This window comes from Mustela nivalis (genome assembly GCF_964662115.1).
Source record: "Mustela nivalis genome assembly, chromosome: 4".
NCBI lineage: Eukaryota > Metazoa > Chordata > Mammalia > Carnivora > Mustelidae > Mustela > Mustela nivalis.
The window spans coordinates 42,027,910-42,055,065 of NC_139023.1; positions in this window are offsets into that span (position 1 = coordinate 42,027,910).

The window sequence follows — 27,156 nt, forward strand, 5'->3', positions numbered from 1 at the left end:
GTGATACCATAACAATGAACAAATCAATTATTAGACATTTATCCAAGTTCATAGATTGTTTAACACCAAGAATGAGATAGGTAAAATAAATTATGGACTTTGGTTTATCTTGATGTCTCAGTGCACATTTGTCAGTTGCAGCAACTATACCACTCTGGTTGGAGATGTTGATAATTGGGCTGGCTACCCACGCTAAGGGCAGAGCACAAATGGCAAATTCTGTACCTTCCTCTCAATTTTGTTTTGGCCCTAAAACTGCTCTAAAAATATAAAGTCTCAATAAAATGTCTTTTTAAAAAAAGCTCATAAATCCAAGGAATGGAAGATATTGTGTTTATCAACTTTGCTCAATATCAATAACAGTCCAAACATACAGCACAGAAAGCTTCCTACTCTGGGTTTTTTTGACTTTCTTGGATTAGAAAAGAAACCTATAGTTATTTTGCCGTCATCCTGTTCATAAGCCTAATAAAAATGAGGCCGTTATATTCAAAAATGCCCATGGTCATAGAGGTCACTATAGAGTGTTGTTGTGTTTGTCAATGGTAAATTCCACAAATCCTATCTTTTTGAGGTCAAATTCTTAGCATTAAAGTTGCCAAAATTCTAGCACAATGAGGATATACTTACAGTTTTCAGAATAAAGCTAGGTTTTTTTTCCTTTCTTTATAATATCTGAGACTTAAGAGATAATAAAATGGCCTTTGATTTATTTCATAATGCAAAGAACATAAATTCAACTCTAAACCAAGTATATATAGACACTTTTGCCCACCCCCACAAATATATACACACACTCTATTTATTGTAATGAGTACAAGTTCATTATTTTGGAACATTTTGTTGTGTAGTGCAACATTTTTGTTCTGTTAAATTGTCTTAACTTCTTAACTGTTTTATCCATAAGCTGTGAGAATAAATTACATTGTATTGAAATATTTATCCATATTTCTCATTATTTTTTATTGTAATCATATCTTGTTCATTAATGATTGGAAGGTTAAAACTTGGTATTCTGTGATGTGAGAAAGACTTGCTGTTTTACATTTTTCTCTTTCAACTGATATGTAGATATGACTCTTGTTCAAATCTTCAAAAGGTACCAAATGGGGGGAAAAATACATATATATATATATATATATATATATATATATATATATATATATATAATTAGTCCACTTAAGTATGTATCTTTTCTCATTTAACTTTCTTTTTGTTTTTGAAAGTTAAATAAGAACATTTTATTATTGGTGAGAAGAATAGATATGCTATTTTTATTATATATCATCATTAAAAGTAACATGTTTTAATACATTTCTTTGTGGAAAAATTAATTTCAAGTTAAAAAGCAGTTTTTGCTTTGCTCTATCTTTTCTGTCTAGCACATTTCACAGGATTCCTCAGCCACAATTGGGTGCTTATTTCTGAGCATTAAAAAAAAAAAGTTTAACTTAGAATTAAAAATAGTAGTATAATCAGGTACAAATTTAAAAGGAATATAATAGCAAAATATTAGAAAATGAGTTTGAAGCAAGATCACTTATTTACAAGGCTTTTCTCCCACTAGCTAGTTGCATGACTATGATATGTGTTGTTATTTTATGGGTTTTGTTTTACTTTGTTTTAACCAATAACTTTATTTTTTCCCCCAGGAATAATTCTTCCAATTAAGATAGTCTTCTATTGGGTACATAGTGACCGTAAGAGAAAACAACATATTTATTTGGTGTTTATTCTCTCCCAAGTTCTCATTTTCTCACTTAAACCTAAATTCAAACCAACAAACTAGATCTTATTATTAAATTTATTTTATATATAAATAAACTGAGGATCAGAAAATTCCTACATTAATCAAGGTTACACAGCCAAAAAAAGAAGGAATCAATGTTAGGGTTATCTGATTCTATAGCCCTTAAACATTCACTTTATTACTTATGTTAAACTATCTACAAGTCCAGTTTTTCTAAGTGATAATAAACTAGGAATAAAGACCAGCACATTATTCCTTTAATAATTGTTGCTATCAACATTAGATTTCTTCATTTAGCATATATTGAAGAAATGAAATATTAAATTGTTAAAATATAATATTTTATTACAACATACATCATAATTTGGAACAAAATTTAAAATAAAATACTAGTTATAGCCTGTCCATGGAAACCCTCATTCATTAGTAGATGTTCTAATGTTTCTATCACTGCCCTTTGGTGTTGATTAGATCTAACATCTCCCAAACACTGTGTTTCCCAGATTTTACTGGAAATGTGTGAAGTTCTTAAACACCTACAGATTTTAGTAGAAATTTTAAGGCCAGCAGTTTATCTTTGTTATAGCTATGCTTACCCAGTAAGAACAGCTATGTTAATGAAGAGAATATATTTTCTGCCAAATCAATGAATTGTTTGTAAGTTTATTTTGTTTCCTTGGAAGGAAAACAAATAGATGTCATAGCATATTGGCTAGATGGAACCTTATTTTTGAAGTCAGAGCAAATTTTAAAGATTCCAACAGATATTTTTAGCAAAATATCATTTGCTCTAGCATTTAACCACCTGGTTATCCTAATCCCTTCCAATTAGATAACTTAATCTTAAATATATGTTGATTATTTTCTTTAAATAATTGTTGGGTCAATAGTATCTTAGCCTTCCTTTTGAAACTAATGACTTTAAAAGCATGTGGTAAAGACTTAGTAAAAGTAATTAATAATAAACTATTCTTTGTTTGTTTTGGAAGCTATATAATGGAAATACTTTTGACATAGAACTGTTGGTTATAATGATAAAAAACGTATAAAAAATATTAAAGTATTGGGGCACCTGGGTGGCTCAGTCAGTTAAGCATCTAACCCTTGATTTCAGCTTAAGTCATGATCTCAAAGTTGTGAGATGAAACCCCACATCAGGCTCCACAATCAGCATGGAATCTGTTTGTCCCTCTCACTCTGCTTCTCTCCCTACTTGTACATTCTTTCTCTCTCCTCTCTAAAATAAATAAATAAATAAAATCTGTTAAAAAATCAAAGTATTGATCACATTTATAATTGCATTGTGTAAGTGACTGGTGAATTTTCTGTTGTCTGCCAGATAATAAACATTTTAGGCTCTGAAGGCCAAATGGTCTCTGTCACAATAACTCAATTCTGGTATTATATTATAAAAACAATCATAGATAGTACAGAAAAAATTTGTGGCTGTGTTCCAATAAAATTTTATTTAAAAAAATAGCCAGTGGTCCCTGAATTATATTTTATATAATAACTTTAACTTTTTTTTACAATTACTCAATAGTTAGTATTACACTACTTAACATGAGCATATAAGAAAATCTATAGAGAATTCAGCTATCAGAAGGACAAAAATTAAATGTTTACATGCATGTGCACAAACCAATACTTCTCATAATTGTCTTGTACATTACAAGATGTAAGTATGTTAGTGATCAAGAAGGTAGAGTAATCAATAAGGATTTAGGTAGTGGAGATAGCGAGAAGAAAAATCTGTCCTCATATTGAGCAAAGAGAAGGCCTAGCCTCTACATTAACTTTGTGTTGCCTCTTAGTCCGAGTAGCTTTCTTATATTTGCTGCTCTCCATGCCCAGCAAACCTACTTATGATTCCTCCAACTTCTGAAATCCTTTGCTGTCCCCTTGCCTATGATTCTCTTTTCCATATTCAGGCTCATCTATATGCACTGACATCATACCAAATTTTCAATTTCAGTATCAAAATATTCATTCTGAAGAAAGCATTTTATGATCTATTCAAAGAATTGATCAGTGTTGAGTACTCGGGTCATTTTCCATCATCTACATTCTGTATATTAATATCACTTTGTGTGTGTTTCTCCCCACTCTTATATTAGTCTGTGATTTACTTGAGAGTCTTACTTATTTTTATAGTTTGATACTGTCTAGTCACCAGACCAAAAACACTGAGACACAGAATACAGTATTTGAATTGAATTAAATACCTTCATTATGAATTGAAAGAAAAGAGTAAACTCTTATACCCAAGGAACCAACAAGTGTTTGAAACATAGTGTTACCAAGGGCTAAATAACCTATTGCTTATACCTGCATCCAGCCTTTTACATTAACTCTTTTAAATGTAATTCCATTGGGGCGCCTGAGTGGCTCAGTGGGTTAAGCCTCTGCCTTCGGCTCAGGTCATGATCTCAGTGTCCTGGGATCGAGTCCCGCTTCGGGCTCTCTGCTCAGCGGGGAGCCTGCTTCCTCCTCTCTCTCTCTGCCTGCCTCTCTGCCTACTTGTGATCTCTCTCTGTCAAATAAATAAATAAAATCTTTAAAAAATAAATAAATAAATAAATGAATGTAATTCCATCAACTTGAAGCAACATCATGTTGGTAGTATTCACCCTGACTAGCAAATTTTTTGAGTGTTTTCTCTAATGTATAAACACTTCCACAGTATAAAGTGGGTTTTCTGAGCTATCTAAATGTGAAAATACTCCCAATCTCTTGGACACTGATTTTTATCTCCACAGGAATCTTTTAACTGCTTATCTAACTGTAAATGTTTTACTAATTTGATAGCTATATTTTTTTCGTTATTTTCCCAGTTTATGATATCTTGGTTGGAGAACTTTTAACTTCAAAGGTTTTGAAGTTTTTTAACTTTTAACTTCTGAGGTTTCTATGTTGTCCTTATTTCTCTAATATTTTAAAAATCCCAGATGTGTTCTTTGTACTCTTGACCATCACAAAACTTGTATTTAGTTGACATTAGTGTTGCCCATCAAAAGTTTTCAGTTCCTCTACTTTCTTGACTCAAAATTAGAAGTCATCCTTCTCTATTTGAGGGTTGAAGGGACTATGTTACTAGTTCTAGCTAAAGATTTGTGAGCGTAAATAAAGCATGTTACTCCTGGGACAGGCAATTAATGGTCAGTGTGAGACCCTCCACAGTTCAATTTTCACTCTGTCATGATCACTAACAATAGTCAAAGTGTTTGCTCGTCTGTCAGCCTTTTTCTCTGAGTGACATAACTAGCAGGATTGCTGACCTATAATGGACATATAGAATGAAATATATATATAAGTTGTATATTTGTGTTGCTTGAGTCACCAAAATTTTAGGATTGATTCTTACCACAGCATAACCTACTCTATCTTGGGTAACACAGAAATCAAACCAAAAGAAGAATGTTACTCTCACAAAAAAACAACCTAAATATATGGCAATGTCTTAAGGATGGGCCATTTGCAGGTGAGGAAATTGAAAAATGGAAATCCATCTTATGTAATGGCAAAACATTTGATTAAACAATCACTTGAAATAGTTTAACAGTTAAAATGCAAGTTAATGATGTTGTAGTAATCAGAATAAAGATTGGATAGCAGAATGATAGCAGTCAATGGTCAATGTATCATCTGCATTTGACAAGATATTACAATTAAGAAATGACTTTAGTAAATAATTAGGTTATTTGAGATCAGGAATAAAAGCATATGCCAAGAGTTAAGAAAAAGGGACAATTTCAAGTTGGAAGTAGATATTGCTTCTTAACCCTAAGGAAATGAAAATCAAAATAAAGAAAGTCAAAAACAAAAACATCAAACTCTAAGTTGCAAGAGGATCAAATGAAATAAAGAATCATACATTAATTGTTAAAGCCTCTGAAAGACTTAATGTGGCTTTCAGAAAATCTCTTTTGTTGGCAAAATTGTTCAGATAAATGTTGAATGATGTAATAATGCTCACTAAAGTTGGTAAGCTTAACTTATGTGTGATTAAGTTAAGAGAAATAGGGATGTCCCAAACAGAATTGTGATTGTAGTTACTGGCACATGGAACTGACTGGATTCCAAAAGGTGAGTAAGTTACTCACCTTAAAGAAGGTGAGTAAGTTACTGAGGAAGTTGTACTGCCAAAAGAACCATAACTTACACTAGAAGAGACTGTAACTACCCAAGGCTTAAAATGAGATTTCTCTGGAAAGGAATCAGGCTGAGAATGCTATTTAGACCTCAGGAGGATATATTTTTCTACTTTGACCATCAGATGGAGCAAAAAATAATAACAAAAAATAAAATATCTGAAAGAGATACAAAGAGCCACAGAGAATACTAGGTTAAGGGCTTCATTCCACAGAGCAGAATCAGAGAATATTCAAAAAACATTCCTTACCATCAGGGTAAGAAGACTTCAAAAAGTTAGCCCAGTGGTGATTTTAGGATTGCTATAGATTACTACATGCAGTGTATCTTCCCCTTTCAAAATGTGAGTATTGGTTTCAGTTTTTCAGTATTTGTTGTACCATTTTATACTGAGTTGTGGGGGCAGATAACATATATTTATCTGGATCAAGAAGAATCATATCTGGTCCTGCTGTAGAGAATTTCATATATCTCATCCATGCAAACACTAACACAGATGACTCAAAGATCCATGACTTTTAGATTGTTATTATGATTAGTTAGTGCTTATGAATTATTTACTTTGAGAAGTAAGTGTATATTATATGAAGAAAGAAGAGTGAATCAGATATTTGGTGATTGGAATTAAAATTGCGGTGGTCATAAAGTACTGTTCAACAAATATTTCTGGTTCTTCTCCTTTTAGGCACTTCCAAGGATGCACTTTTTGGCCCACTTCTAAGTGGAGATACCCAAGTGACCAGATATGGCTTTTGAGGTATGAGTGGGAGGGTTGATGCTTAATCTCATTTGACTTTGAAATAATGGCCCGTAAAATTGGAGATGGTGGTCCTAAGTCTCAGATGACTGAGGAACAGTGTCTGACTAAACTTCAATGGGGATGAATGACAGTAAGAAATACAAATTTATGGTTTTTCAAGTCACAGAGACTTTTGGAGGGTATTTGTTACTTTGGAGTAATTTGACCTACATTCGCTGATAGAGCATACCTTTTCCAAGCTAAAAGAATAAGCTGATTCCTTCATAAATATATATTTTTTCTTAAAAAAAACTAAAAATAGATTATATGCATGACAACAAACTATTTAAGGACTTCACATTAAAAAATGTGTTTTTATTGAGCTAATACAAAACTCTCTGTAATATTAAAAAGTCAATACCATAAGTAAAAGCATTTAAATATGAGCAATCCATTATTAATGCCTTATATTTCAGTACCATGTCAGTAAAGGTTATAAATAATGGCACACAAAGAACAAATTATTTCACACTGAACTTTGAAAGGAAATCAGCTTACTGTAAGACTGAGGTTTATGACTCCTTCCATTTTGCTTCAATGTTTGGAACTAACCTAAGTCAGTCTGAGAATTAAGTCAGTACATTTAAAAAAATATATATCTGAAGCATCATTGCTGTTTTTCCTAGTGCTAAGCTGACAAAGAATGCTATCTCTGGTAACAGTCTTATCTTGGAAGTGAGAAATACATAAACTGCCCAATATTTCTCCTGTGTCTCAATAAAGCTAAAAGCTCTATGGTTAATACTGTTGATTGCCAAAAGAAAATCTGTATACCAAGATAAATTCTTTAGCATTGAAACATCCAAAAATCATTGAATTCAATACCTTCAAACTCAGATATTGGACGAAAGCAATTTTTGTTCCTACTTTGTGCTTTTGCTTTTTCCAGTATTTTCCTATAGCCAAAGGAAGATAACGAAGGTAGGATTTTTAAAACATTTTACACCTATACAACTAAATATGCAACTCCAAAAAATCAATCTAGTATTTCAAGGAGAACTGTGGATAAAAAAACATACAGATGTTCTGAAAAGGAAAAAAAAAATAACAAGCTGGTTATGTACATATATTGGAGGACAATACATGATTGGATGCATTTTGCTATGTATATCCACATTATAAGAAAGAACATTAAATTATCCCCAATATGTATTTTTGTCTTATTATTTCCTCCTTTTTCCAATTAAGGATCCAAAAATGAGGTTTTAATCTCTTAATATTAATATAAAATATTTCATCTTTCTCAGAAATTACCTTATATCTTCTGCAATGGCCACTCCACTGAGCCACTAAAATTTAAGTAAAATGCAAGAATGTTAACTATTTACTCAACCTAAAAGCTTGAGTCCCACTTGTGGTGAGGAAACAGGAACATAAAAATAAGATCAGTTATTAGTGGCTCCTTTCTCTGCTGGCCTGCTACTTTCATTGCCACAGATGTCAGTAATGCAGCAATAAAGAAAAAAAAAATGAAGAAATAGAAACTTTAGAGTCTTCTGATCATGGCCTACATCCACAATTCTGCTCCAACACATGTGCTGCACCAAGCTTGACCACTCTAGGTTTTCTCCAGGTAAATCCTCACTTTTCTTTTACTTTTTATTCCAAATTCCAATCTAAATGGGCCCCTTTATTTTCAAAAGCCAATCTGTATGAATTTGGTACATCACACAGAGTCTGAGTTCAGGATATTTTCTTTAATTATTCTCTATCCTTCCTTTCCCCCCCCCATTTCTATACTGAAAAAAGTATGTATATTAAAAGTCATATATATCAGGTTCTTAAATAGCCTCTTCAGCCTTTCTTAGCTTGTCTCTCACTCTTCTTCACAAAAGAAATAAATACGAGTCCAAGAAGTTTAAGTATTTATAAAGGTTTCCCTCTCATCATCCCTACTTCCCTACCACTTGAGTTTGAAAAATAAAAACTCTCATTGAAACACACAAATTTATGAGATACTGTTATTTTCATAATTACAGCCAACTCAATAAATAACTGGTCAACTCTTCTGCTGAAACAGCTAAAAATGTTAGGTTATAATGCATTTTTAAAATTTTTGAATTTTTCAGTGCCCAGGAAATTGAAATCTTAATGTCAATATCTAAGTGAATTCACAGAGGTAAGTGAGTCATAAAGCCCATTTCGCCTGAAGGCTATTTACCCAGTTGTGATCTTCAGTTTTAGATCCCATGTCCCTTTGGGAGAAAAGACATAATAAAACTTAGGTTTCTTCTAAACTTAGACTCCCTAAGGTAATATGTTATTAGCCTAAGAGTGAAATAGAAAGAAACCCATCACTCACCAACTCCCTCATCCTTCTGCTGGATAAGAAGAGGGAAATTTGCTTGTTTCATGTACCTGTGCTAGTGGTGAGGAGAAAGCATAAGCAAATGGTAAAAAGAAAAAAGAAAGAAAAAAAATCATTCCTCTGAGATGTCAAAACCATAAGACAAGTTTGAAATTAAATTCACACTGAGGGATGATGTGGAAGGAAAAAAAAAATCAAAGCGAAATTCTGTTTAAAATTAACATTGAATTGACAGCATCCCAAATTCTAGAAGTAGAAAATATAAATCATCTTGAGAAGTAGAGAAAACTATTTCACAGTCAGGTCTGAAATAATTCTCACCAGTAACATTACAGTGACTATAAGCTCATAATACATGCAAGTACTGTCAATCTAGAATTTTATAACTAACAGAAACAAATAAACAGATAAATAAAAACAACACTTTCAAAATGAGAAAGAAACAAGAATAACATTGTTCATTTTTAGACAGCCAAACCTGAGTTGTCATGAACAGATTTTATCAATAGGAAATTCTATAGTGTGTAATTTCAGCAAAATGGCATAATTTAGAATCTAAATTTTTAGATGATTAATAAGGATAAAGGTAAGCATATACACATCCAATTAATTGTATAAATTATAATAAAGTCTTGAAAGTTTATAAGACATAGTAGAAATAATTCATAACAATAAAATTTGATAAGCGAAAAGGAAGATGATTAAATTCTTCCAACATTCTCAAAATATCTAGAAGGAGGATAGAGTTTTTGTAAAGTTCTGACTTTTGAATATTGAACTGGTTAAAATTTCTATAGTAATCACTAAAAGAAAAAGAGTCAATGAAGAAAAATGGTTTGAGCAAGAATTAAAAAAAAATAAATAACATAATCAATACCCCCCTGAAAAAAAGAGCAAGGAAGGAAAAAAGAAAAAAGAAACAAGGAGTCATATAATCAATGGCATCAAGTAATAATCCATAATGGGCACCATTTCAGAAATACCAGACTAACAAAACTTCAAAACTACAATGTTAATATACCACAGAGGATATAAAACAATAAAACCACTTACCAATTACAACAGGTGTAAGTATCAATTGGTACAACTACTTTGCAAGCGATTTAGCATTAACTTATAAAAAGTAATATGTAAATCAATTATATATAAGCAAGTCAAACTTAGGTTTATACCTAGAGTAACCTTATATGTGTGTACACAAAAAGAGATGCAAGAATCCCACTGTTTGGATGGAAACAAGCTAGAAATAACCACCAAAAGTATAATCAATAAATTAGGAGTTATAGAGTTAATTAAAATAATTTTATACGTTTGTAAAAATGAATTAATCAGTGCTTCATCAACTACATGGATGAACATTAGAAGCAGCACTGAGAGCAGAAGGCAAATGATTCCATTTCTATGACGTCCCCAAAACTAAAAAATTCTGTACACTATAGTAATACAAAACTACTTGGTAAAGAGGCACATGGGCGTCTCAATCAGTTGAGCATCAACTCTTGCTTTCAGTTCAGATCATGATCTCAGAACATGAGATCGAAACCCATGGCAGCCTCCATGCTCAGCTCAAGTCTGCTTAAGATTCTTTCTCCCTCTCTCTGACCCTACAGATCCCCTTTCTAAAATGAATAAATAAATCTTAAAAAACACAAATTAGTAAAGTTTTAAAAAAATAATAATAAAAATTGTAAACCTATATGTTGGCTAATTAGCATAATATTTTTTTAAAAATTTAAAGAATAAATTATAAACCTATAATTCAGGCAATGGTTAATGCTGAAGTGGAAAAAGATTGGAATACATTTACCAGCTGATTTCCAATGTTGCTATTCTTTCTTCTTTGAAATGGGTTATTATATTTTAATCTTTAAAATTTACTCCTGGGACGCCTGGGTGGCTCAGTTGGTTAAGCAGCTGCCTTCGGCTCAGGTCATGATCCCAGCGTCCTGGGATCGAGTCCCACATTGGGCTCCGTGCTCAGCAGGGAGCCTGCTTCTCCCTCTGCCTCTGCCTGCCATTTTGTCTGCCTGTGCTCGCTCTCCCCCTCTCTCTCTCTGATAAATAAATAAAATCTTAAAAAAAAAAAATAAAATAAAATAAAATTTACTCCTAATTGATTAATAAATTGAAAAGTTAAAATTTACGTATAAAATAGAAGTTAGGTGTGAGGAATATGATTTTAGAGAGAAGTCTTCATTAGTATAATCTGGGTCCTTGTTATTCAGCCTCTTCCAAAAATGTTGTGAACATTTTCATATTAATTCATCCCTTTAACCTGAAAGAAGCTTTCCTTCTTTCTCTTTTTTGTCATCATATTTTTTAACCATTTAACTACGTATTTATTCATGGTGACAGTATTCTAATAACTCTAAAGCATGTGAGGAAATGTATTTCTATTTTTGAAAATATATATTAACAAAAGAATACTTTTTTTTCATGTGATGCCGTTGTTCTTAGGTGTTTTAATTTCACCATTAGGTTTTGTACTATTTTTTTGTCATGGAAAGAAGTTGAAAGGAAACTAGAGCACATCCAAAACTGTACCCTTAGGTCAATGTGAAACAAGTATAAAATGATTAATCTCTGAATAAAGCTGTTTTTGAAACTAGACACTCTTTTCTTTTGTTGGCCTTTAGTCTAAACAAAAATAAAACATCCCAACAGAATGTAATCTATACACTCTGGATGTCAGTTTTGTTGGCAGAGTTGTTTCTTTTCATGTTTTGGCTATTTTATAAAGTCTCCAAGTAAGTGTCAAATATTGGTTTTATATCTTTCTATACAAAACTCTCTGTACCTCATAAACAGTTTTAAAACCCATTTGGTGAAAATACTGTGGAAGACACTCAAGTATTAGAGTGCTAGTTTGATTCATCTCCATCAAAATATTAAGGAAGACATTTCTGCTTACAATAGAACAGTCCTGATTGAAACTGAGTATTAAGTTAAATTTATCTCAATCTTGAAATTCTGAGAGAATACCCATGATAGAAAACCACCAACATCTCAGATGCATGTGTAAGAATTACGTTGCCAAATAGAAGAGTACAGTCCAATAGGACAAAGACTTAAAGAAGATCAAAGATAAAAGAGAGGAGAAAACATATTCATATTCATATTGTTCCTGTTAAGAGTGACATCATCATTGGTTATTTAGTAATTATCATTTTCTTCCATGTTGTGTGAAAAGTGTATTCTTGGGTGCCTGGGTGACTCGGTTGGTTGGCCATCTGACTTTTGCTTTTGGCTCAGGTCATGATCTCATGGGTTATGAAATGGAGCACTGTGTGAAGCCCCACATTGAGCTCTGAGCTCAACAAGGAGTCTACTTGAAGATTATCTCACTCTGCCCTCCTTCCCCACTCTCTCTCTATAAAATAAATAAAAAAATCTTTTTTTTAAAAACTGTATTCTAAATTGCAAAACTTTATATATCAAATATAATGGGGCATAATTATTTTGGTGATATAATTTCTTCCATTCACAGAAACACAATTAGCAACTTTTTTGAGATATAATTCATATAACATACAACAAATTCATCCATTAAAATGTACCATTCAGTGGTTTTAGTACATCCTCAGAGTTGTTCATCCACTACCACAAGCAATTTAGAATATTTTCTTTACCCTCCTCAAAAATCCAGCTGAGTTTAGCTACCACTCCCACCTTCAACTGCCCTCCCTTTCTTACCTCTAGGCAACCACTAGCCTATTTGTGTCTCTATAGACTTTTCTATCATGGGCATTTCAATATACCATCCTTTGTGTTAGGCTTTTTCACTAAGAATAATATTTTTAAGGTTCATCCATGTTGTAGCATGTATCAGTACTTCATTTCTTTTTGTTGCCAAATAATATTTCATTATATGGATATACCACATTATATTTATCTTTGCACTGGTGGATATATACTTGGCTTGTTTCCACTTTTTGTCTATTATGAATAATACTGCTATGAATATCCATATGCATGTTTTTGCTGAAACATGTCTTGATTTCTCTTGAGTATATATGCATCTTGCAATGAAATTCAGTCATACATTTTCACAATCTGAAGAACTGTCAGAATGTTTTCCAACATGGCTGACATAATTTGTATTCTTATTGAAAGAATATGAGGGGTCCAATTGCTCTGCATTTCTCTTGCCAACACACATAATTATCGGTATTTTTGATAAAAATCATCATTTTGGCTATAAAGTTTTATCATTGTGCTTTGATTTGCATGTCCTTGATGGCTAATAATATTGAATATATTTTCATATACTTTTTAGCCACTCGTGTATCTTCTTTTTTTTTTTTTCAGATATTTGGCTCACTTTTTTTTTTTTTTTTTGAGATTTGATTTATTTTTTTGACAGAGTGAGAGACACAGGAAGAGAGAGAACACAAGGAGGGGGCAGGGCAGAAGGAGAAGCAGGCTTCCTGACCAGCAGGGAGCCTGATGTGGGCCTTGATCCCAGGATCCTGAGATAATGACCTGAGCTGAAGGCAGATGCTCAATGACTGAGCCACTCAGGTGCCCTTGGCTCACTTTTAATTGAGTTATTTCTTTTTTAGTTGTAGTTTTAATGTGTCTTTATATAGCCTAGGTATAGGCATATACATTATAAAGCTATCCCCAAATTCTCAAATCTCAAGAATTCATTTAAAAGTGAACCTTAGGCTAACTATTTTTAGAATGTGGCACAAACTTCTCCCATAATCTGCATTCTGACACACAATATTTTAATCAATATATTGACAGATTAATCTTTATCAGAATATATAGTGAAATAGTTTGTTACTATTATAATTTGTTTCACTATAAACAACTGCTTCTCTTAACATTATCCATATTTGGCTGTCTTGGTCTTAATCAGTAATATTTTTTTAGGTAGAAGTTCCAAAAGAGTTACTCTTTCATAATGAGCTTATAAAATGTGATCACTTTTTCAAAAGCTAAACAACCATAATTTTAAATAATCCATCTTAATTATACTTCTACATCATTTAAATTAATCAATGCTATGTATTAATAGTGTTCACTGCATTATATAAGATATTATAAATTTAGAAAAATCTCTATTTTCTTTTATTTTAATTCAGAGTAGTATTCTTTAAATATCTTGATTAACTTTTCACTATTGCTATTGTCTCTCCTTGGAACTCTATACTTCTTATCTACTTGCCTAATTCCATTTTTTCACTTCTCTTTCATCTCTCTCTGTTAATTTTGTAATTTCAAACTTGGTTTTGTCTAAGAGGGCCCTTTTTTTTTTTTTTCCCCGACTTGTTAAGCATTCTGATCACCTGTTAACTAGCTCAGGCCTCTGTCTTCACAAATATCACGTTTATCATTCTCCTAGTATCTTAATTGATCCAAATTAAACTGAAATGTGCACTCTGCATTTCCAATGACTGCCCCCATGTCATTCCAGAGGTTCAGACCGCATCTTCCCTTTTAAGTATAATTCTTCCTTTGTACATGGACTTCTCTGGGAAACATCATTTTAAATTCAGAGTTTTTTGAAAATTTAACTCCATAGGATCCAATCTTTTTGAAGCATCAATACTACTATTACTTGAAATATACTTTTAAAGTATTTTAGTTCCTCAGTACATTAAAACAGAAATATATGTATTTTTCTTTTCATAATATAAACAAATCATAAGTATGTGTTAAGCACTTATATGCTCTTAACTGTACCCAGAACCCAAAGGAGACAAAGAAGTTTTGGTAGACCTTATCTTAAAAGCCAGTATAAAGAAAAGGAAGGAAGGAAGGAAAGTAGGGAGGAAAGTAGAATGAAAAGGAAAGAAGGAAGTGTCAGAAACTTAAGAAAGTTTCATCTAGTTCGAAGAATAGTTTAGATATTAATATTCTAAGCCATCATACTACTCAGTCCTTCCAATGTATGTTTCTTATCTTTTTTTTTTAATTTTTTATTTTTTATAAACATATATTTTTATCCCCAGGGGTACAGGTCTGTGAATCACCAGGTTTACACACTTCACAGCACTCACCAAAGCACATACCCTCCCCAATGTCCATAATCCCACCCCCTTCTACCAAACCCCCTCCCCCCAGCAACCCTCAGTTTGTTTTGTGAGATTAAGAGTCACTTATGGTTTGTCTCCCTCCCAATCCCATCTTGTTTCATTTATTCTTCTCCTACCCACTTAAGCCTCCATGTTGCATCACCACTTCCTCATATCAGGGAGATCATATGATAGTTGTCTTTCTCTGCTTGACTTATTTCGCTAAGCATGATACGCTCTAGTTCCATCCATGTTGTTGCAAATGGCAAGATTTCATTTCTTTTGATGGCTGCATAGTATTCCATTGTGTATATATACCACATCTTCTTGATCCATTCATCTGTTGATGGACATCTAGGTTCTTTCCATAGTTTGGCTATTGCAGACGTTGCTGCTATAAACATTCGGGTGCATGTGCCCCTTTGGATCACTACATTTGTATCTTTAGGGTAAATACCCAATAGTGCAATTGCTGGGTCAAAGGGCAGTTCTATTTTCAACATTTTGAGGAACCTCCATGCTGTTTTCCAGAGTGGCTGCACCAGCTTGCATTCCCACCAACAGTGTAGGAGGGTTCCCCTTTCTCCGCATCCTCGCCAGCATCTGTCATTTCCTGACTTGTTGATTTTAGCCATTCTGACTGGTGTGAGGTGATATCTCACCAATGTATGTTTCTAATATGACTTATAATGTTTTAATTATATTCTGAATTTTATATATATAAAATATAATACATATATAATAAAAATATAGTTTACATATCAAATAGAATATGTGGTCTACAGAAGGCATGTTTGACTTGCTGTTTTATATTGAGGGTTTAGATTATGTTAAATAGATCCTCAAAAATATATGATAAATCAATTGAATAGTCATAGAATTTTTAGGAGAGATGGTGAAGCTTAGGAAGAACCTAGAAAGATGTTGAAATTTAAAGCATTAGAAAAAAAGTGGAAGCAAAAGGAATTATAGAATGAGTGACAAATTAAGCAAAAGAGAGAATGAAAACCTATGGATATTTCAGGGGATCATGGGACAGCTGTTGAAACTAGAGTAATTGTACGTGGGAAATTAAGTTAAATATATGATATGAAATTGAATTATAAAAAGTCTTAAAATCGGGTAATTTAGACCCTTATGGTAGGATAAAGGAGTCAATGAAGACTTTCACCCTGAAGAGCAGGACAATAAAAGTGGTAGTTAAAAAAATACTCCTTTAATAATGATACAAAATGGGATCGGGAGGGAGACAAATCATAAAAGACTGTTAATCTCATGAAACAAACTTAAGGGTTGCTGGGGGTTGGGAGGAGTATGGATAGAGTGGCTGGGTTATGGACATTGGGGAGTGCTGTGGAAATGTGTAAGCCTAATGATTCACAGACCTGTAACCCTGGGGCAAATAATATATTATATGTTAACAAAAATAACTTTAAAAAGAGAAAGAAATATTCTTTACCACATTTCTGATAGTTGTCTATCTTGAAAGTATATGCAAAATGAATTGGAAGATTTTTGAGTCTGAGAAATAACTCAAAGCTAAATATTGTTAGATCTGACAGTTTAACTTAGCCCAGATTTTCTGGGGGAAAAAAAAAAAGTATATATGCATATATATATATATATATATATATATATATATATATATAGATACCCTAAACTATTCACTTTTTCACATTTGTCCTTACTTATATCTTGCAGTTTTATTTTCTCTGAAGTATAAAATAATACACATATATTTTAAATTAGCAATATATAAATAAGTGGAAGCTAAAATAAATTTTGGTTGTTCTCTGAAAATGCTGCCACATCCAAACATAAATTCATGAAAACTTGGACAACACTAATAACAAAGGAACTCCACAAGAATATATGAGAGCCATTTCAATAAAGATATCAGGATTATTTAGTGAGTAAAAGAATATGAATTAATCATTCAGTGAGTTAAAGGTGGTTTATGGTTCGTATTTCCTCCTGGGGGTTTGGAAAGAGGAAACAAAACTGGGAAAAAGAACTACTGAAGTGGGGCGCCTGGGTGGCTCAGTGGGCTAAGTCTCTGCCTTTGGCTCAGGTCATGATCTCAAGGTCCTGAGATCAAGCCCCGCATCGGGCTCTCTGCTCAGCAGGGAGACTGCTTCCCCCTCTCTCTCTGCCTGCCTCTCTGCCTACCTGTGACCTTTTCTCTGTCAAATAAATAAATAAAATCTTAAAATTAAAACAAAAACAAAACTACTGAAGTGGTTGCGTTTTAGGGTTGTAAGAGACTGTGAAACATACAAGAGAGTATATTGAGGAAGCAATTTCAAGTTATCAGAGAAGTCCAGTGAGCCAATTGGGAATCATCAGCAGAGTGAAAAAGGGAGTGTGTGAAAACATTAAAATAGATCAGATCTTCAAAAGAGAGGATGCATACAACAGAAAGCAAGAAAATTAGGATATATTACTATATTACTTCATATAACACTAATAATGACTGTGAAGAAGTAAATGTTACATATTTCATTTTACAAACAAACCAAAAACCTTTAGAGGTTGTTGACAGTTTGTCCAAAGTAACACAGCTAATAAGAGTAGCACAATGAGGGTGTGTTGAAAGAGACTTTCCACTTACTACTGGTGAGAATGTAAACTCCAATAAACTTTTTGTTCAAAGTTTGGCAGTTTGTATCATAAGTCTCATAAATGATCATATCTTTTGACACAATAATAACATTCTATTAATTTTCCCTAGAATTGAGTACACATGCACACACACACACACACACACAAACACACACAATTTATGTGTACCATTATTCATTGTAACATTTTTAAGAATAAAACAAAAAAGAAGTACAAATGCTCAACAATGTAAGATAACATTTATGCATGTTATCTCACATCTGTGTAATAGAGTACTACGTAGCCTTTAGTTTAATGAATATGAGAACATGGAAATGCTTAAATATTATAAAATGAGAAAGGCAATGTAAAGAGAAAATAAAGTGTTCAGCCAAATTGCCATTTCAAGGGAAGCGAGTGGTTTATAGACTGCTTGTTTTTAATTAAAAGAAAAAACTTTTTCTTTTATTACATCCCATGGCAAACATTTCTTTTTAATTAATACAGCTTAGAGTATTCAGTACATAAATGTCAATAAAAAATGGCACTATGTTCTAGCTACTATCACAATGTTAAAAACTGGAAATATTTATTAAGTAGCTACCTAGGAGCTCTTTTCTGACTATGTAATATGTTCAGTGTGTAAGAGTTCAGTAATTTCATTTATTAATCTGTGAAATAAAGCATCTAGAGAGATATGTTTACAGGAAGAAGGGCCAGAGAGGTAAAATCCCTTGCCCTAAATCACACAGGAATTGAGTAGCAGATCTAGCTAGCTCCCAGATTACCATCCAGTTTTGAATCCTAGGTATTATGGAATATATTATTTTTAAAACATTTAAAATATTTTATATTATCTTTATTTTGTGTAAATAGTTATTCAATATCAAAGGAAACATTATATGGAATATGCCTAATTTTATCAAAAACATACCAAATAACAACAAGCTATTTTACTCTACATTACATAAAACTCTGTCTTTAGTATCAGAATAAAATCAAGTATAAGTTTTATTTGAACTCAAGTTTAAAGAGTTCTCTGAATTACTTAAGCTTCATAGTGACAGATTTTTTTTAAATTTATTCTTTATTTTCAGCATAGTGACAGATTTTATATACCGTGTTCAGGGCCTTGGATTCTTCAGTTTCTTTAAAATCAATAGCATATTTTCAAAGCATGTGAACAATTCTAAAAGTTTGTCTATTTTCCTTTTTGGTGAAACAGTTTCATTTTATTCCATTAATTGAACTCCACATTATTGAAAGCTGAACATCTGTGTTAAGAGTTGTCCAGATGTTTTCAACAGATATTCAGTGTTTGAATTATACTGTCTACAGTATAATGTACTGTATTGGTTATATATAACCTTCTAGCTATGAGTTCTCTGAGATCTATTATGAAAGACTTGGTCATGTCTGCTGCCTCTAGTTGCATTGCCTGGTTTGTAGCAATCTTCTTCAGGCCCATACTTCTTCAATATTGCAGTATAATTTTATATATATATATATATATATATATATATATTCATATTCTAACATTTAGAGTAAAACTGGGTTTTATTAATTTAAATTAGAATGGTATCAATGCAAAAAATTCAAATTCAATGCAACTCATGGGCTTCATTTGGCTAATACTGCCCATGCCCAGGAAATAACTATGAACAGAATACCTATAAATTACTTCTCTGAGTAACAACTGAAAAACTTTTTTTAATCTGACTGTATTAAACATTCCAATTTTAAAAATACAGTATGTTAGGTGAAGCGGTGCTCTGAGATCTATCATCTGTAGTAGTCCATTTAATGCGACATTTATTACGTGAAGTTGACTCTCTGTATTATACTGTATCTAGGAATGTTGTGATGAGTTCTGTGGCCACCTTCATTCCTACCACTCAGCCCATCAGTTACCCTATGCTAAGCCTAACTCCTCTGTGATTGAATGATTTGCTCTTGGGGGCACGTGGGTGACTCAGTCATTAAGCATCTGCCTTCTGCTCAGGTCATTATCCCAGGGTCCTTGGATGGAGCCCAGCTCAGTGGAAAACCTGCTTCTCCCTGTCCCACTCCCCCTGCTTGGATTCCTTCTCTTGCATGAAAGAAAGAAGGAAAGAAAGAAAGAAAGAAAGAAAGAAAGAAAGAAAGAAAGAAAGAAAGAAAGAAAGAGAGAGAAAGGAAGGAAGAAAGAAAGAAAGAAAGAGAAAGAAAGGAAGAAAGGAAGGAAGGAAAAGATTCGTTCTTGGCTTGTACTGGTGAGGTGGAGCAAGCTGTATAATAAACAGGGAACATCTCTAGTAATGCCAGGTTCATGAATGCACTTCAATGCTAGGCCATTCTGACAAACCACTTGTGTGCTCTTGTGTTCTAAGTTTGCTCCTAGTACCAGATGACATGAAACTACTACACCCAAGTTGTCCCGATCCTGGCATGTATAAGCATCTCCTCTCCTGGCAGGAGTGCCCTACACTGATCCTTACTTTCCGCCTGGGCAGTAGTCTAGCACTGCCACAAAGCATGTGCATGGATACAAATATCTCTTTGCTGCATTTAAGGGGAAAATGTGTCTAAAGTATATGCACATATTGCCTGCTCATCTCTTTAAGCAGTACCTTAACTCAAACAATTATTAAACATCAAATCTAGTGGTTGTCCATCATCTCTCTCTTTTCTTCAACCCCTGTATCCAACTGATCAGCAAATTCTCCCCAAAACTTATTCTAAAACAGTCTGGTGTTTTTTTTTTTTTTTTTTTTTTTTTTTTTTTTTTTTTTTTTTTTACCTTTTCCATTGCTACAGATGAAATAACCTTCATTTCTTATCTGAACTATTAGAATCACGTTTTTTGGTTTGGTTTGGTTTGGCTTGGTTTTTTAAACATAAATCAGATCCTGGAACTCCTTTTCTTAAAATCCTCCAATGATGCCTCACATATCCAGACATATGATCCTGGTTTACAGCCAAATATATTACCCTAAGTTATAAGGCCTTCCTCGGTCCCGCTGCTGCCTGTGTCTCTAACTTCAATTCTCTCTGCCTCACGATGTTCCACCTCCACTGAATTTCTCTCTGCTCTTTATTAAGTTAAACCAATTTCTGCCTCATGCCCTGCACTCATTGTGAACCTGCAAAGAGATCTTCCACTTGACCTTCACAAGGCTGACTACTCTGTTTACTTTCTGTTAGGGAAACCCTTCTTAAATGTCACCTGTTTAGAGTCTATATTCTTTACCCACCCAACCTATAATAATTTCCTATTCATTCACCATAATATTACTGTAGTATTGCTATTTTTTGGTACATTACTATTCTTTGGTACATTTATGTTTGCCTCACCTAATTAGAATGTGAATTCTTTTATAAGGACCTGCCTGCCTTCTTTAATATCGTATTTTCAATTTCAAGACCTATACCTCTGAAGCAATTTAGCATATACTCCTCTGATAATCAGAGTCCTCCAAAAAACAGAACCATGAGGGGGAAAAGAGAAAAAAAGGAAAGAAGGTAGGAAGGAAGAAGGAAGGAAAGTAGGAAAGGAAGGAGAGAAGGAGAAGAAAGGAAGGTCGATAAGTTGGGGAGAAATACCTTAGCTGCAGTACGGTTCTAAGGAACATTCAGGAAGGCCACTAGAGAGTCCTTGAGACAAAGTTGCCCAACAGAAGGGTCATGATCCCCAAGAACTAGCCTTCCTTAGCATTTCTGCCATGCTTAATCATCAGCTGAGAGGTGCAGAGGGAAGTGCAGCCTCAGCACCAATGGCATGATGAATTTAAGAGCACAGGTGCTGGGCTGCCTGGAGAATTTTCTCCCTGAGGTTGGAAATCTGAAAAGTGCATTCTCAGAATGCTACAGAAGGTATAAGGGCTAAAAGTCTTTCTTCTTCTATGCAGATGGTACTATATAATACGTATGTGTGTGAGGGGGCGATTGGGGCTGGTGAAGACGATATATATTCACCTACACAAACATGTATGCACACACACACATGCACACACACACATACTGCTTAATACAAATATAACTTTTTACCAAAAAAAAAGTTAATCAAAGATAATTAGACAAATAGAAAGAAATAACCAAAAACATGTTAAAATTTTTATCTAGGGGTGGTGGATCTGACAGTAATTTTTATTTTCTATTTTCTTTTGCCTATTTGTCAAATGCTCTTCAAAACAATATAATTTCCTATAACAAAGAGGAAAAGACTGATTAAATGAACAAGAAACAATGTGGTGAGTGAAAAAGTATATGAAGAAAGTCAATTTTTTCCCTTCACATCCATATAAAGTCACAGAACCTTGAGGTTATGAAGTTCCTAAAAGATTGTATCTTAAATCCAGAGAACATGGAACTTTAAATATGGAACAAAAGTTTAGCTGAATTTTGTCCATAGAATTAGAAAAAAAGTAATTGTAAACAAAAAATATAAGTAAATATAAAATACTGAGTTCTGCCCTTCAGAAAAGGGTGATTAGAATCTGGAGAAAGTAGGTAAACAATAATGTTAATGACAATAAATTAAGAGGTAATATGTTTACCTGGTTCTTACTCAATATCTATGAGTATTGTCTTCACTATATTCTTTTTCTTCCTTCAAATTTTTATTTAAATTCTAGTTAGTAATGTATACTGTAATATTGGTTTCTGGAGTAGAATTTAGTGATTTATCATTTGCATATAATATCCAGTGCTCATCACAAGGGCCTTCCTTAATTCCAATCACGAATCTAATCTACCCCCGCAGACACTTTCCCTCCAGCAACCTTTAGTTTGTTCTCTATAGTTAAGATATAACTTAACTTATCTTATATATTAAGATATAGTTAAGAGTCTTTTATGGTTTGCTTTCCTGTTTTTTTTTTTCCCTTCTACTATGTTCAACTGTTTTATTTCTTAAATTCCACAAAAAAGTGAATTCATATGGTATTCGTCTTTCTCTGACTGACTTGTTTCACTTAGCATAATACTCTAGCTTCACCTACGTTGTTGAAAATGAGAAGATTTCATTCTTTTGGGTAGCTGAGTAATATTCTATTGTATATGTATACCACCTCGCCTTTACCCATTCATCAGTCGATGGACATTTGGGCTCTTTCCATAATTTGGCTATTGTTGACAATGTTCCTATAAACAAACATGAGGGTGCATCTGCCCTTTTGAATCAGTATTTGTGTATTCTTTGGGTAAATACCTACTAGTGCAATTGCTGACTCATAGGGTAGTTCTACCAATTTGCACTCCACCAACAGTGCAAAAGTGTTCCCTTTTCTCTACATCTTTGCCAACACCTCTTGTTTCCTTAGTTATTAATTTAAGCCATTCTGATAGGTGTGAGGTGGTATCTCATCATGGTTTTGATTTGTATTTCCCTGAAGATGAGTGATATTGATAACTGATATGTAATTTGTAAATATCTTTTCCCATTCCACAGTCTGCTTTTTAGTTTGATTGATTGTTTCCTTTGCTATTCAGAAGTTTTTTTTTTTGTTTTTTGTTTTTTTTTCTTAATGAAGTCACATTATGAGGTACTAGAGTTTAGGACTTTAACATATGAATTTCAAAGGAACACAATTGAACCCACATTATATACTAAACAATTACCCATGGTTTATCTGAAATTCAAATTTGCGTGTTTTGTATTTTATCAGGCAGCTCTACTGGAATCCTGAAGTTGTTCATCTAAACTACAAGTTTCATATATTTTCATTTATTTTTGTATATTTTTAGGATATATTTTTTCATAGATGGTTTTTAAAGTCATAGAAGAAATTATTTTATTAAAAATACATATTCCACTCATATTAGTAATAAGAAATTCCTTTGATTTAAAAACAAATGCCTATTAATTTGAAAGCAAATACTTGAGCCAATATCTTTTTCTCCTTTAAAGGTTAATCACATGTAAACTAGATAAAATAATACCATACTTAATTCACCTTTTACATGCTCTTCCATTGATTAAAACAAGAGACTCTCTTGGAATACTTTAATATCTAATCACCAAAGAACCCAGTCTAATGGTGTTAGTGTCACCTACTTTAATAATTTGAGTTTGTAAAATTTGAAATATTTGACATTATATTTAAATAATAATTTGAACAGAACAAAATTTATCCTAAGAATATTTTTCTATCTTTAGTAAATTAATAGCTCTAAATGTATTTTCCAATTCTGGTTTGCCTTCATAATTTCAGCTAAGGTTCAGTTATATTTAGGCATAAAATACTATTCTGGATGAAAGAAATATTAATTTGGTCTGAGCTGTAGATGTTAACATTACTTTTTAACCCAGACCTACTTTCTTACAAATGAGATTTCTCAGTTATGATTTATTTTATATTTTAAATACTCATATTACAAATTATATCAATAATGATAACATTATAAACGAAATGATATTAATTCTAACACACTGGAATTTTGTAGTCACTATTCCAAGAGCTAATATCACTATATGTCGTCTTCATTCCAGATTTATTTTCAATTAAACTATTCCAGGCAATCCATCAGTTATAATAAATGAAAACAAAACAATTATTTAAAGCACATATTGAAAAAAAAAAAAGAATCTTGTGTGATAAACAGTTAGTCAAACCAAAATTTTTAGCAGCAGTGAAAAGAGCAGAAGACTTGGAATGGGAATCTGGAGTTCTTTTTTCAGTATTGATATTTAATAGGAAGCTTGGCCAAGATTTTGACTCTTAGATTTGAGTCCCTCATTCTTTTTTAATGGAGATAATAGTTCCCATTAGAAGTTCGTCTAATGGGGCACCTGGGTGGCTTGGCGGGTTAAAGCCTCTCACTTTGGCGAGGGTCATGATCCCAGGGTCTGAGCAGTGCATCCAGCTCTCTGCTCAGCAGGGAGCCTGCTTCCCCCTCTCTCTTTCTGCCTGCCTCTGTGACTACTTGTGATCTCTGTCTGTCAAATAAATAAATAAAATATGAAAAAAAAAAGAAGTTGGTCTAAGAATAAGATGAAATAAAGTATTAAATATTTTAAGGCTCTTATGGCTGTAGTTATTTACACTACTTGTGGGGAAGAAATACTCAATTTCATACTGATAGAATTATTTGTTTATAATTTTAATTGTCCACAATCTTCAATTGAGTCTAGAATTTTAATATAATATGAAGATAATTATATGCAATAATATCTCAGGAACTGGTAATTATTGATTATAGGGCTTAGCAAGACAAGATTCAATGCTGAATGTTTTTCTGAATAACACATTTAAAACATGTATATAATCTTTGGGATTCCTGCGTTTTTTATTTTTATCTAAATGTATCAGTCATTCCCCCTGCCCCCCACAGGGATACTTCACTTAATGTCACACTAGAAAATACAATATTAAATAAAATTCTTCTTATAAAGGAATGACACACAGAACTACAGAAATATAATCGTAACAAAAGAAAACTTAATAATGTGCCTCTGTGTATCTTGCACTGATGGAGCTTTTATTGGGTATCAGATACTATACTAGGTGTTCTATGTAGTTTTCTCATTAAAGCATCAGAAAATCTAGGCAGTAATTATTATTTTCCTTAATTTGTTGACAAATAAACAGGTTTTTAGCCAATCCTTTTATCAAAGATAAAAGCTGGAAGTGGGAGTAAAGGATTTCACTATATTTTTCCAAATCACTTACAATAAATAGTATGTTGAGCTAATAAGTATTTGACATCTTATTTGAAATGTTTTTTTTTTAATGTTATAAATTCAAGTCAGTCTTTTTTTTTTTTTTTCTTTTTTTTCAAATCTTTGGCAACTTGAGTAGGAAGCAGTTGTTTAAACTGTACCTAGGACATTTGCCATATTGACAAGAGGCAAATGTAAAGTAGATTCGAGAGTAAACACCAATGATTAGTCTGGAGTAATAACTCCACTTAGAGTGGAGTAGTAACTCCACTGTAGATGTTGAAGCTACAGAAAAATGAGTTCTGTAGAGCTATACCCACTTTTCAGATTCTATGTGTTATAAACCCATCTGTTACAAACCCAGAGTTATTTTCACTGAAGCCCTTCAAGAGTGTAGGGTTAGTTTCCCTTATTTATACAGCCTAGAAAATGCCTAATTACCATTTTTATTATTCTCTTAGGGCTGCAATTATAGGATACTACAAACTAGATGATTTAATAAACAGAAATTTATTGTCTTACAGTTCTGGAGACTGTAAGTTCATAATCAAGGTGCCAGTGGGGTTGACTTCTGGTGAGACTTCTCATGCTGGCTTGCAGATTGCTGCCTTCTTGCTGTGTCCTCACATGGCTTTTCTTCTGAGCACAGGGAGAAAGAGAATGTTGTCTTCTGTCCCTTTTTCCTCTGAAAAAGACAGCAACCCTCTCAGATCAGGGGCCTACCCTAATGACCTCATTAATTATTTTCCTAAAGTCCCTATCTCCAAATCCAGTCACACAGGGAATTAGAACATAAACATGAATTTGGCAGGGGTGGACTTAATTCTGTCTATTACAACATTTCATTGTCATCTCCCATTTACTAATTAACATTTATTCAGTCCCATTGTTTCACTCTTTAGTAATAGGAGGATAGCACTCTTCCTGTGCTTCTTAACAAAAGCTGATGATTTAAGTATGGATATGGACATAGGGAGGAACAAACAATAGTTTCAATTGCTGCAATGGGGTTTTGGTACACATGAAAATGTTCTTGAATAGAAATAAATACCAAAGTGGGTGGATGAAGAGAAACTGTTAGCTTTTGATATAGCATTTGGAGGTTATCTATGGAAATGTCAAAATATGTGTAGAACATCTAAGTAGACGTGTTCTGCTGACAATGAAATAAACTTACATTTCCTTTAACTATTCAGCAGGAGAGATAAGTAATCCTTCATTCAGGAGCTCATTATGCATTGTCATGAAACAGATAATACAATTTCCACAAACCTCTTTTGATTTCATGTCAAACAAATTCTCTCTAAGCCATTTAATAAACAAACAGACAGAAAAAGCAAACCTGAAACGGCAATTTGTGTAATCGATTACTTTGAGCCATCTATTATTCTTTCCTTAAAGCAGATGTATATTTGTATCCAACTGGGGAAAGTTCCCAAATTGAGGTTTAGATAAATTGCATATTAGGAAAGAAATTAAGACAGCAGACTTCTTTGGTATTTAAAATAAAAATTAAGGATATATTAAATTATTCCTTGTATTGAGAATCAAAAATAAATTTAATTAAATTAGATTAATTAAACTTGTTAATTTCTTGCAAAGACATTGGCTCTCTAGGTCTCTATATAAATATAGTGGTTTTTTTCCAAAATGTTTTCTAATAATGCATTCTTTATTTTAGTCATATAAGGTCCTTGTCAGTCCTCAATTTTACTTTATAATATTTGTTACTCTTCCTGGCTGCAATGTCTTTTTATATGTAGCCAATATCTAGATGGCCAATTCTGACTTTTTTTCAAGGTTGAGCTCAAGAGTGTCTCTTCTGTGAAGAGCTTTTGACCCCTCTAACTCTTTGTGCTTTTGGCACTGCCACTTTTCTTTAGA